This window comes from Anthonomus grandis, unplaced genomic scaffold (genome assembly GCF_022605725.1).
Source record: "Anthonomus grandis grandis unplaced genomic scaffold, icAntGran1.3 ctg00000398.1, whole genome shotgun sequence".
Taxonomy (NCBI): domain Eukaryota; kingdom Metazoa; phylum Arthropoda; class Insecta; order Coleoptera; family Curculionidae; genus Anthonomus; species Anthonomus grandis.
This window is the reverse complement of record NW_026088492.1, coordinates 58,657-70,180: the sequence shown is the minus strand read 5'-3', so window position 1 is coordinate 70,180 and position 11,524 is coordinate 58,657. Positions and strand designations below refer to the sequence as shown.

At 30.5% G+C, this 11,524-nt stretch overlaps 1 long non-coding RNA gene across 1 annotated transcript; it reads right to left on the bottom strand.

The window, feature by feature from the left end:
- Positions 1–689: 689 nt before the first annotated feature.
- LOC126749633 (uncharacterized) lies at positions 690–3,016 on the bottom strand. Its single transcript, XR_007665223.1, has 4 exons — positions 2,916–3,016; positions 2,679–2,798; positions 1,686–1,877; positions 690–1,064 (listed from the first exon to the last, which is right to left on the bottom strand). It is a non-coding gene; the product is annotated as an uncharacterized LOC126749633 (long non-coding RNA).
- Positions 3,017–11,524: the final 8,508 nt, after the last annotated feature.

Here is an 11,524-nt window from a genome sequence, read left to right as displayed (position 1 = left end):
ATACAGCAAAACTATTCAAATAAAAAAGGTTTAGATTAGTCTTTACTTTAATAATCAGCTATTTTTTTGTTAGGTTAATTCAGCAAAATTTACAGAAACATCAGTTTTCTAGATTCAAGATTGCAGTTGCGCCCCCTAGCGGCCATTTTAGAAACTTGAAAATATTTTCCAGGTCATTCTCTTGGCTATTTTAGTATAAATTTTCTTATCGCAAGCTTCTACGATGAATAGTTTCCCAGATACAGTACCTCGCATTCTTATTTGGCCACCCTGTACAATTTTCACAGAAGCAGGTCACAATTACTCATTGTTGAGTAAAATTTAACCCTATTTTGAGTCTAAAAAAACATTTTATTTATTTATTTTTACAAACTTTTGTGCATCACTTTCACAAAAGAAGGTCCCTATTACTCATTATTGTGTAAAAATTGAGTTTTTTAAGTTAAAATTCTTAGTTATTTTTTAAAATTTATTTTAACGAGCTTTGTGTATTATTTTTAGTACATAAAATAAACATTTTAAAAATTATACTTACCGACATTACATGTACCTATGTATGTAGGTATGCACTTGTATGAAAATTTTTCTATTTTAATAATAATACTAAGACACATTATTAATTAAGTAGTTTTAATTTAAAAGTCCGAAAACTATTTAGTTCGCAAATTGAGTAATAGTACATATAACCACCGGATATTTTATGCAGCTTGAAATAAAATTCCCCTTAAAAAAATCAAAACTTTATTAACATTAACTTACAGTCTTATTGGTTGTGGAACGTAAACTAGGAACAAAGTTTAAATACTTTAAATTAAACAAACTTAAAAAGTTATTCAAAATATGCTTAAACATAAAAAAACAAATACGGATATACCTAATAGGTACATACCTTTAAAAAACTCTTTAGGAAACTGCTGTTAAAGGCTCAGCTAAGGGCAAGCTACTTACAAAAAGGGTGTTTTGATTGGTATTTGAACCACTTTCTACACAGCTTTCATCATCGGTTATCAGAAAGGAATAATTCTGAGTGGACGAATTATTGGTTAATGTATCAGTAAGAAAACCTAAAATAGTTGAACCAAATTAATCAAGATTCTTCTACTTACTTAAGGAGAACTCTTAAAATCGGACTGACAGATTATACTATTTTATAATAGACAATTTTTTAATTGAGTAAAATTACGACTTTTTTGTATAGGGTTGTAGTAGGTTTGTGTAATTGTTTGTAAATTGTGTATAGGGTATCCACGAAATGATTGTACACTGTACCAGATGGGCAAAAAAGAATGTCCATCGGCTATATTATTATTTTAGCAATCGATTGACGTCATAGAGAGTCCCGGTAAAAAAAAATTGTAATAAAAGTGGTAAAAATGGTAAAAAGTATGATAAAAGTAATAAATGTCTTAAATTATGGCCAGGTATCATAATACTAGATTAAAGCGTTTAAGCCAAACGTAGCTTAGTAATATTAAGGTTGTTTAAAAAATACATGCGGTGACAATCTTTAGGAAATACTTTTTCCAGACAAAAAAAATTCTGCAATAAATTTAAAATGCTCAAAGCTGGAAACTTAAAATTTCATACACGTTATATTTTAGACATAAACTAACAGCTGTCATCGTGGACAAAAAAATCGTTTTTTGTACACCCGGTACAATAACTATTATATAGGATTAACTTACTCTTGTCGCTTAACTGAATTTCAGTTAAGGTTAGGTGGGTTCTCGAGTCAGTCCCTCTTAATACTAAGACTTTTTCTTCTTTGTTCATATCAAAAAAAATACTAATAAAGTCTTCATCCACTTGTACACCATCCTTGTCATATAAATTTAAGCCAGTAACATCATTATCACTAATACCAAATTTCGTTTTTCCTAAAAATATATCTATACTTAGGTATTGTATTTTTCAAGGTATTTTCTTGATGTTGCTTTATATTTAGAATTTTTATCAGCATATACCAACGGAACTGCAGTTTAAACCAGGTTTATGTTCCATTGACATAATGCAAAATAACAGTGGTTTAAATTTTAAGCAATTGTTATTTTTACAGTGCAATTGGCCATTAATAACGCAATGAATAGATTACAGTTGCAAAAATTAAAAATTTTATTTGATTTTCCACTTTGTAATATTACGAGTTAATATTTGAAAATTAAAAATTGAAAAAAAGTAATTATTTATTACCTAAATCCCAATTGTTTCGATGTCTAATGGTTAAAAGCTACTTTAATAGTAGATTATACCACGAGTCAATAATGATACCTTTTATTCCCGAGAAATATTTACTAATAATAATTTAGAAGAATTAAATATTATATATTTTCTATTTTGTGTTAAATAACACAAATTTTGATTTAAATTAACTCAAAATAAATTTAAAAAATAAATAAATAAAAAATAAATAAAATATATTCTCTATTTTGAGTACAATCATACAAATTTTAAATTAACGCAAAATTTATGAAATACCTGTAAATATAGTAAAAGTGTTGAGCTAAAAGAATTAATAAGATTAAGACGAAGACGCCATCGCCATTTTGTGACCCCTTTCTTTATACTTATTAGGCATTTAGTTATTATAATAGTAATTAGGTAGGTATAGGTTTTATTTTACCTATACCTACCTAATTACTACTAATAACAAAACAATAAAAATACTACAAATTACTAACCTGTATTGATGACATAAGAGTAGTTAAGCTCTCTTCGGGAACATCGGCACCAAACTTTTCGTCCCATATACTCCAATTTAAATAAAAGGTTTTCCTCTTCATGTGCTTCCGCCATCATACCTACATAAAAGTAGTCGGTTTATCATCGGTATTATTCGTATTTAATTTATTTAGGTACCCTTTAATAGTTCTTAACTATTTAAACAAGTTAATATAGGTAGGTGCACATATACATACCTGTTTACACACTTGACCAGCACAACATAGGGTATTATTGTACATAAAGGGTATAATTGCACACGCCAGACTGACTACGGCGAGAACCAAACCAACTTATAATAACTTATATTCTCTTATCTATGATGGACTAGACCTGCAAAAAGTGCAAAGCCGGAGCGCGCAGTGAACTGGAGACGAAAAAATTAGAGAAAAATACCACTGTTTTGAGTCTTTGAAACACAAACGTGATTAGTTTTATTTTGTTTAACTCAATATTTTGTACAATTACACAATTTTGAATACGCATTATCAAAAAAGAGTAGTTTTTATAATTTTTTAGTGAAATATACTCAAATTGCATTGATTTTTTCTCAATAACTCAAAATTTAACTCAAAAATATTTTAACTCAGATTATAGATTTCCGGGTTCACTCAACTGCTTTTTTTACTGTATATGGGTTTGTCATTTTCATCACTTACCACTTTATGAGCTGTACTGGTAATAACTACTTTTCCTCCATAATTCTAATATTAAACTTTTTTCGCTTGTGGAAAATTATGTTCTTTTCACGAAATATCCGATTGTTTTATGAAAAACGAGTAAGGAAATCAAAAAAGAATCTAGGTTATGTTGTGTTTTGTCCTTCCTTGCTTCCTTCTTCCTTGGCGGTGTCATACCAATCGTTCAGAAATAACGTTAACGAAATAACGTTAGACCGTCACCCAAAGAACACTTGTCTTGCAAAACAATAACAAAGATATTTAGAAAAAGACATCAAATAATAAGATTTATTTTGAAAGTTGAGATATTTGGTGGTAAGGAATTTAACCAGGAAGGTTCTCAAATTATTATGGCACAGTTTTAGTTGTGGGACACTGCAGATGAATAAGGTTAAAAATGAAACATCTAAATAATAATAATAATAATAATAATAATAATAATAATAATAATAATAATAATAATAATAAATGCCTTTATATTACGAAAATAGTTACAAAAGTTATTATCCAAAAATGCGGCGAGATCTAGCCTGGGGCTACTCTATCTAACCGCACTGCTAACTTAACATACGAAAGCATAACAATGTAAATAATAAATAAATTGAATAAGTTTTAAACATTATGAAAAACATGCAGAAAAAAAAAGAAAAAAAGAGAAGCCTAAAATTATAAGAAACCTAAAATAGAATTTTGCTTATATCACATAACGTAATTAATTATTAAAATAATTATAATTATTTCTAGTTTATAAAAGAAAAAAGTAATTAGTGATATAACTTAAAATTAAATGAAATATATATTTTTTATATTTTAGTTATTAGTTCGCAGTGTTTGAAAAGTAAGATTTGACAGCTTTTCGAAATAAGACAGCCGAGGTTTTAGCTTTAAGGTTATTTGGCAATGAATTATATACCTTAACCGCACTATAACTGAAAGACCCTTGGAATTTGGAAGTTCTATGATTTGGTATCAAAAGGTTTGCAGAGTGGCGCATTTCACGGCCATGTATGCTGTTATGACTGGAGTAATTTGTCATATAGATATTGGGGAAGTTTATTATGGAGTACCTTATAAACAAGAACAGCCATATTGATTTTATAACGTTCATCCAAATTCAACCAGCCAGAGGCAAGAAATAACGGGGTGACGTGATCAAATTTTCTTCTATCGTAGCAAAACTTTAGGCAAGCATTTTGTAGCTTTTGTAGGCTTAACTTGTCCTTTTGAGCAAGAGCTGGCCAGAAGAGTACACTACCATAGCTAATTAAAGAGAGAACCAACGAATCACTTAATTTGAGTTTAACATCAGAAGATAAAATATCCTTATGCATGTATAGAATTCTCAATTTATAATAGGCTTTTTGTAAAATACTGGAAATATGTTTTACAAAATTAAGCTGATTATCAAGAAGAATGCCTAGGTTTCTTTCGCAGTCAGATGGTTGTATAATATTTCCATCGATAATAACATTTAAATTCAAATGATAAGATTTAGGCATTCCAAAAAGTAATAGTTTAGATTTAGTACCGTTGAGAGCCAGCCCATGAAAATTAGACACCTGTACAATTTGATTTAAATCGGTATTAATGCGTGCTAAGCCAGTATTCAGTTCATTTATCGGAAAAGCTGAGTAGAGTTGGACGTCATCTGCATATTGGTGAGACTTGCAGTTATGCAGGAATTCAGAAAAATCACAAGTATAAATCGAAAATAGTAGTGGCCCCAAAATGCTACCTTGAGGAACTCCCTGATTAATATTTAAATATTCTGAAAAGGTGGAATTTAAGCGCACTCTTTGCTTTCTATTACTTAAGTAATCACAAAGTAGACTCAGCGCCGACTCGTGTAATCCAAAATATTTTAGTTTGGTAAGAAGAAGAGAGTGATCCAGAGTATCAAACGCTTTGCTATAGTCCAGCAGCACTAATGCAGTAACCTCTCTATTATCCAAAGCACTAAAAATATCATCACATACATGCAATAGTGCTGTCATGGTACCATGCTGCGATCGAAACCCTGACTGAGTACTAGGAATTATGGAATTAAGTCTAAAAAAATCATTTAATTGCATATACATGGCCTTTTCCAATATTTTAGAAAGGGTTGGCAATATACTTATAGGTCGATAATGAGAAAATTCCGTAGGGGTATTATTTTTTGGGATGGGCAGTAAATCAGCATTCTTCCATTCAGATGGAAATTTTGATAATACAAGTGCTTTATTAATTATAAAAGTTATATAGGGTGTTAAATAAGGAACTAAAAGTGAAATCATTTTAATGCCCATGCCATCAGAACCAGTTGCAGTAGATTTTATACTACAAATTATTTTTTCAACTTGCTTTTCAGAAACTTCTTTAAATTGAAATAGTTTCTTAACATTAGGGTGTACTTTATTGGTATACTTAGTTTTAAGGCCATTATTAGTGCATACCGTATTTACCTTGGGAATGCTATTAATAAAAAAAGAATTAAGTCCATCAGGTAGGTGCGTTTTGAGAATCGCTAATAATTGTGGAAGGAGAAACTTTAGATGTTATGTTAAGAGAATTCAATGTTTTCCAAAAACAAGTAGGGTTAGATTTAAATTGTTCATTAATGTAATATTTAGGAGTACTTCGAAAGTTCTAATCAAGGTAGAAAAGGTGGACACAATCTAAAAGAAGCTTAAGATACCAAAGCCCAAGTCAGGTAAATTAGTTTCTTACAAAATAAAACAATTGTTCAATTCGCCAAACTATATGTTCTATTTATTACTAGTTATACTTTTGTCGTGAAAAGTTATTAAGTTTATAACAGTGATTTTAGACTGTTACAACATGATGAAACCAACACTCTGTTTTCTTACTTTGGCCCAGATGAAGCGTTTCCATTGCCACGCAATTTATTTAGGCCCTATTCAAGCAGAACCCTCGATAATATCAAGAGAATATCTAATTATAGATTAAGCCGCGAAAGGAAAACTATTGAATGTGTGTTTGGAATGGCAGCAGAAAAGTTCGCAGTGTTTAATAGGCCCATAAGATGTCGTGCTAGCTAACTATTTTCATTCTTTTCGCACATGTCTACCATAGCAATGGAAATTCGCGGTACCAGAAATTAATACGGAATAACATTATAATGTATGTATTTCAAAATAATGCAATATTAAATTATACAAGTTTACATACCCGACATAATCATTTCCAGGGCAACTTGTTGCAATGTTTTCTCTGTCACATCTTTCCTTAAGTACCTCGTCGTGTTTCTCTACCTCTTCGACAAATTTTAAAATTACTTCTTGATCACTCATTTTGAACTACGAGATATCACGTGCTAAATGAGAACCTGAGAATTCTATATCTGCAACGCAGCATCAGGTCTTACAGTCTGATGCTTGTAATATTCTGCATCAAGTCCTGTATAAGCTTTCCAACATTACGGTGGTTCCAGGTAAATTTTTTTCTTTAATAATTTCGAATAGCGATTCTTTGGTCCGGTTTTCAACAGCAACTACAAACATTTTCTTACTACCACGTTCAATACCGCCAAAAAGCTCATAGCCCCTCGATTATTCTCCCACAATTGTACATACTTGCGTTTACCTACTTTTATCTCGTCAATCTCAACAGCTACCCCCTCTCCGCAAAATTCCAAGAGACTAATCAATCAAAACTTCTCTACAAAAACTATTCCAATCAACTACACTATGGTCCGACAAATAAAATTTATTCATTAAAAAATCATGCTTTGGAGGATTGATGTCAAGCGAGTAGGCTGCAAGTTGAGTAATATCATAAATGGACAAATGCGATTCATCAAAAATGTTCCTCCTCTAAAACTTGTTTTGAAATTACATTTAACAATTTTTCTTTTTTTATTCCCTTCGATAACTTGATCACGCTGGCATCTCCTGTAGTGTACTTTAAGTAAATAAATATTTACTTAAAGTATACTATTGCAAGCATTTCGGGCATTTTTCAAGAAGTACTTCATGATTGTACAAATATTCAAAAGTTTGATCTTCAGGCATATTAAAAAATTTACGCAATTTTATCATGCACCCCGAACAAGAGTCTGGCAAGTCGCAAATTCGGCAATTTGTGACTATTATAGTCACAAATTGCCGAATTTGTGACTATCTAATACCAACTTTTCACTCGTTGTTTATAAAAAGACTATTTGCAACATACTTTCGTCATCTTTTGACTCCAAGTGATAAGAAGTATCAACAAGTTTATTACAAAATAGTAATAATTGAGTACTTGAATGCAAAAATAAAAGAACCACTACTGTCTACTATTGTTATATCAATAAAATTCAATAAAACTGTCAGATGGCAATTAAAACAATTTTCAAATGTTGAATTTGAACATACTAAGAATTATTGCTATAACTTCAACTGAGTATATATGAACAGATTAAACTTACCACTTTAATTTTCAAAATGCTTCTCAGGGTTACCCTCTGATGAGTTACCATTTGTCCTATTTTCAAGACTATTTTGTAACAAATCTAGAAGATAAAGCATTTATTATAATTGAAAGTATTTGCAACTTTATAGTATTTTACCTAGGTAATTTTTACCTAGAGATTTTTTCCTAAAAATGTGTATTCTTATAAGTCTATAAATATTGGATACGAAGTGTCAACTAATTGAAATTCAATATGCTTTAATATTTTGAGCATACATACACACTACTGACCATACACAGTAACTATAGATATATGTATAAATAATAGAAGTTCAATTAATATGAGCTTTTTTCTTTTTTGTTTTAATAAGCAATTATCACTATCAAATTTGGACACTGCATTTTCAACCAGAAATTTATGCAGGACACAATTAAATTTTTTCTCGGACAATTAAATTGTCGCTATCACTGGATTCACTAAAATTATTGCGAGGTTTATGTGGTCTCTTTGACCTTCTATTCTTACTACTTGGTTCATCTATTTCACTGTCTGTTTTTAAATCAGATGTTACTTCAGCTTTATTTCTCCTTTCCTTATTTTTCTCATAATCATCTAAAATGTCAAAATTCATCATAAATAAAAGACAATAAATAGAATCTAATAAATATGTAAATAGAGTTTTTCTGTAGTTGCATAAATTTGTTAATTTTGTTATTATACTAAAGCTAATTTAATTATTCATTCAAAGCTTCTTCCAACAGCTGGATTTATACCATAAACAAAATAATCAAACAGATTGAAATGCTTAACAATTCTCACTGCACCTTTTTTATGCATGTATTAAGTAAAGAATTATAAAATTATATTTAGTCATTAAAAATTAAATGTACCTATATATAAAAATCTTAAAAAATGTCTGGATAACTTTATGTATATTGTAATAATCTTTACCAGTTGTGTAGAAAATTCTTTGGCCTGGATAGAATTTCCAAGTATCATTTATTGGCTGTTCAATTTTACGAATAACCTTTTCGAACTTCAAATTGTTCTTCACTGGAGACCAATTGACGGGTTTCTGGGAAAAACAATATTAGTCACTTTATTGAAATTGAGTTGGCAACGCTGTTGCGTTCTACATATTTCAATGCTGCTCTCTGATGTTTAAGTTTCCCGTAAAATGCACATATCTCCGTCTATAATGCGTTTAAAGAATCGTCGTTTCCATAAGAACGACATTAGTCAACATTTGTTTCCCATAAAAATAACACCTGTCAATGACAAGTGTTGTTGTGTATGTAAAGCCGAAAAGTTTTATCAGCTAAAGAAGCATTACCGAAATTTAGCTAGGCAAAATCCTGACGATTATTGTTGCATATTTTTCGATTTTATGCAGAACTTACCAGTTCCCCATATTCGTACAAATGAAGTTTTTTACGCCATTCAGATGTGGTACTATGTTTTTGGAATACATAATGAGGGAAATGATAATGCAACAATGTACTGCTATGACGAAACTGTTGCGAAAAAAGGACAAAATGATATCGCTTCTCTACTTTTTCACTTTTTAAAAAGCCATGAAGTTACCACAAAAAAATTAATATTGCTCAGCGATGGGTGTGCTGGGCAAAATAAAAATTATGTTCTCATGCGTTTTTTGTATGTGTTTTGTTCACTGTTTGCAGATGTTCGAAAGTATTATCCACATATTTCCAGTTAGAGGACATTCTTTTTTATCAAATAATAGAGATTTGTCTCTCATTGAAAAACACAAGAAAACTGCAACCGTTGAAGTACCTTCAGAATGGGACAAGATTATAAAGGAAGCACGAGAAAAACCATCCCCATATGAACTTGTTAACGTAGACTCAAACATGATATTTGACATGATATTTGATATTTGACTCAAACATGTATGACAGAAATGAACCGGGATATGTACTAGCAAGACAAAGTTATTCTGAAGAGTGGGAACGTAGTTACATACGAAATAACAAATCCTTGCGAAGTGAACTTCGTTTGACGCAAAACTACAAGAAATCAGTAACACTAAAACAATCCAAAATTAAGCATCTACTAAATTTATCAAAGTATATTAAAAAACCTGAAAATTTAATGTTTTATAAAAGATTGTTAAATACTCATAAACAAGATAATGAAGAAAATGATACAGAAATAGACAATGATGACAACAGCAGTGGAACTAGTGACATAGAATAGAAATATTATTATACAGTTAGAATACTTTTGAAGAACATGTTTTTTTTTCCTGAAATACTTTAGAAAACTTTTGAAGAATATGTTTTTTTTTCTAAAATACATAAGTTTCGTTTAAATAAATATATCTAAAAATAATTCTTGTTTTACAAGCTTCTTTCTAAAAAATTCCTAAAAAACAACATTTGTCACGACTTTTTTGTATTTTATTTTATTCACAAATCCGATTTTTTTCTTGAAATACACCTTAAAATATATAAGATGCATTCTTACATAGCCTTAAAACTAAAAAACTGGGTTTCACAGCCGAATAAGCAACAAAATCAGTTTTTGTTAATTTGCTACATTTTTTCTTTTTTGACACATGTTGTTTTTCCCAGAAACCCCTCAATTAACCACTTGCTTTCGTGGTGTCACCTTGAATTCACAATCACAGGCCTCTGTGAACTCAACAATAGAAACCACAGTCGAAAGGGCCACAGTATTCTGTTTCCTACTTTCCCAAGGAATACAAGAGCCTGAAAGCTTGAAACAGAATCCAATGTATGACTTTCTGTCGCTGGAGTCACCTGCCCAATCGGCATCTACAAAACCTTGTTAATCTAAACTGTCTTTATAAAACTTTAGACCATAATTTTTCGCGTTCCGCAGATATCTCAGTAACCTTTTTGCTCATTTCTAATGCTCCTCATTATAAGACGCATTAAACTGACTGAGATAGCTCAAAGAATACGCCAGATCAGGTCGAGTTAGGACTGATACATAATACTTCCCATCAACTGCTGATATGGAACATCGCTAACAACACAATCAGTTTGTTCTAACCTAATACCTACTTCCAAAGGCGTCTTAACTGGTTTACAACTAGACATATTAAACTTATTATCAATACCTGGTCAATGTACTGTCCCTGATTCAGTGTTATAACATTATTTTCTTTATCTACATTAATATCCCCATGTTGTAATTGTTGTTCATCCCCAAACATTTTTTTAAACGACCTAAATCTTTAATTTTTAAATATTCACCTAATTTTTTCTTTGAAATCCTAACTTTAATAGATCATTCGTGAACAAGAAAAAATCATAGGTGTACAGCGCTATAAATGGCATACTATCATTTAAAATTTTAAAATATAAACACGGTTCTAACTGACATTTTTTATGGCCTAGCCTAGACCTTCAAGAAAGATATTAATCCTTTCATACCAAGATCTTGACGCTTGCTTGAGATCATTTATTGCTTTGTTTAACACCAAACCTTTGTTTTTACTTGAGGAACTATACCCTTTAGGTAAGGTCATAAACACTTTTTCAATTAATTTTCCATTGAGAAAAGCAGTTGTGACATCTAGATGACTCATATCTAAATCAAACTTCACAGACAAAGCAATCAACAGTCTCAAGGTTAAAAACCTAACAACAGGTGAAAACACAATTGTCAGTGTCAAACTTACGCTTAAACACCCACTTACATGCCAACATGGTGCTTCCATCTTTTGGCGCCTCCACCAAAT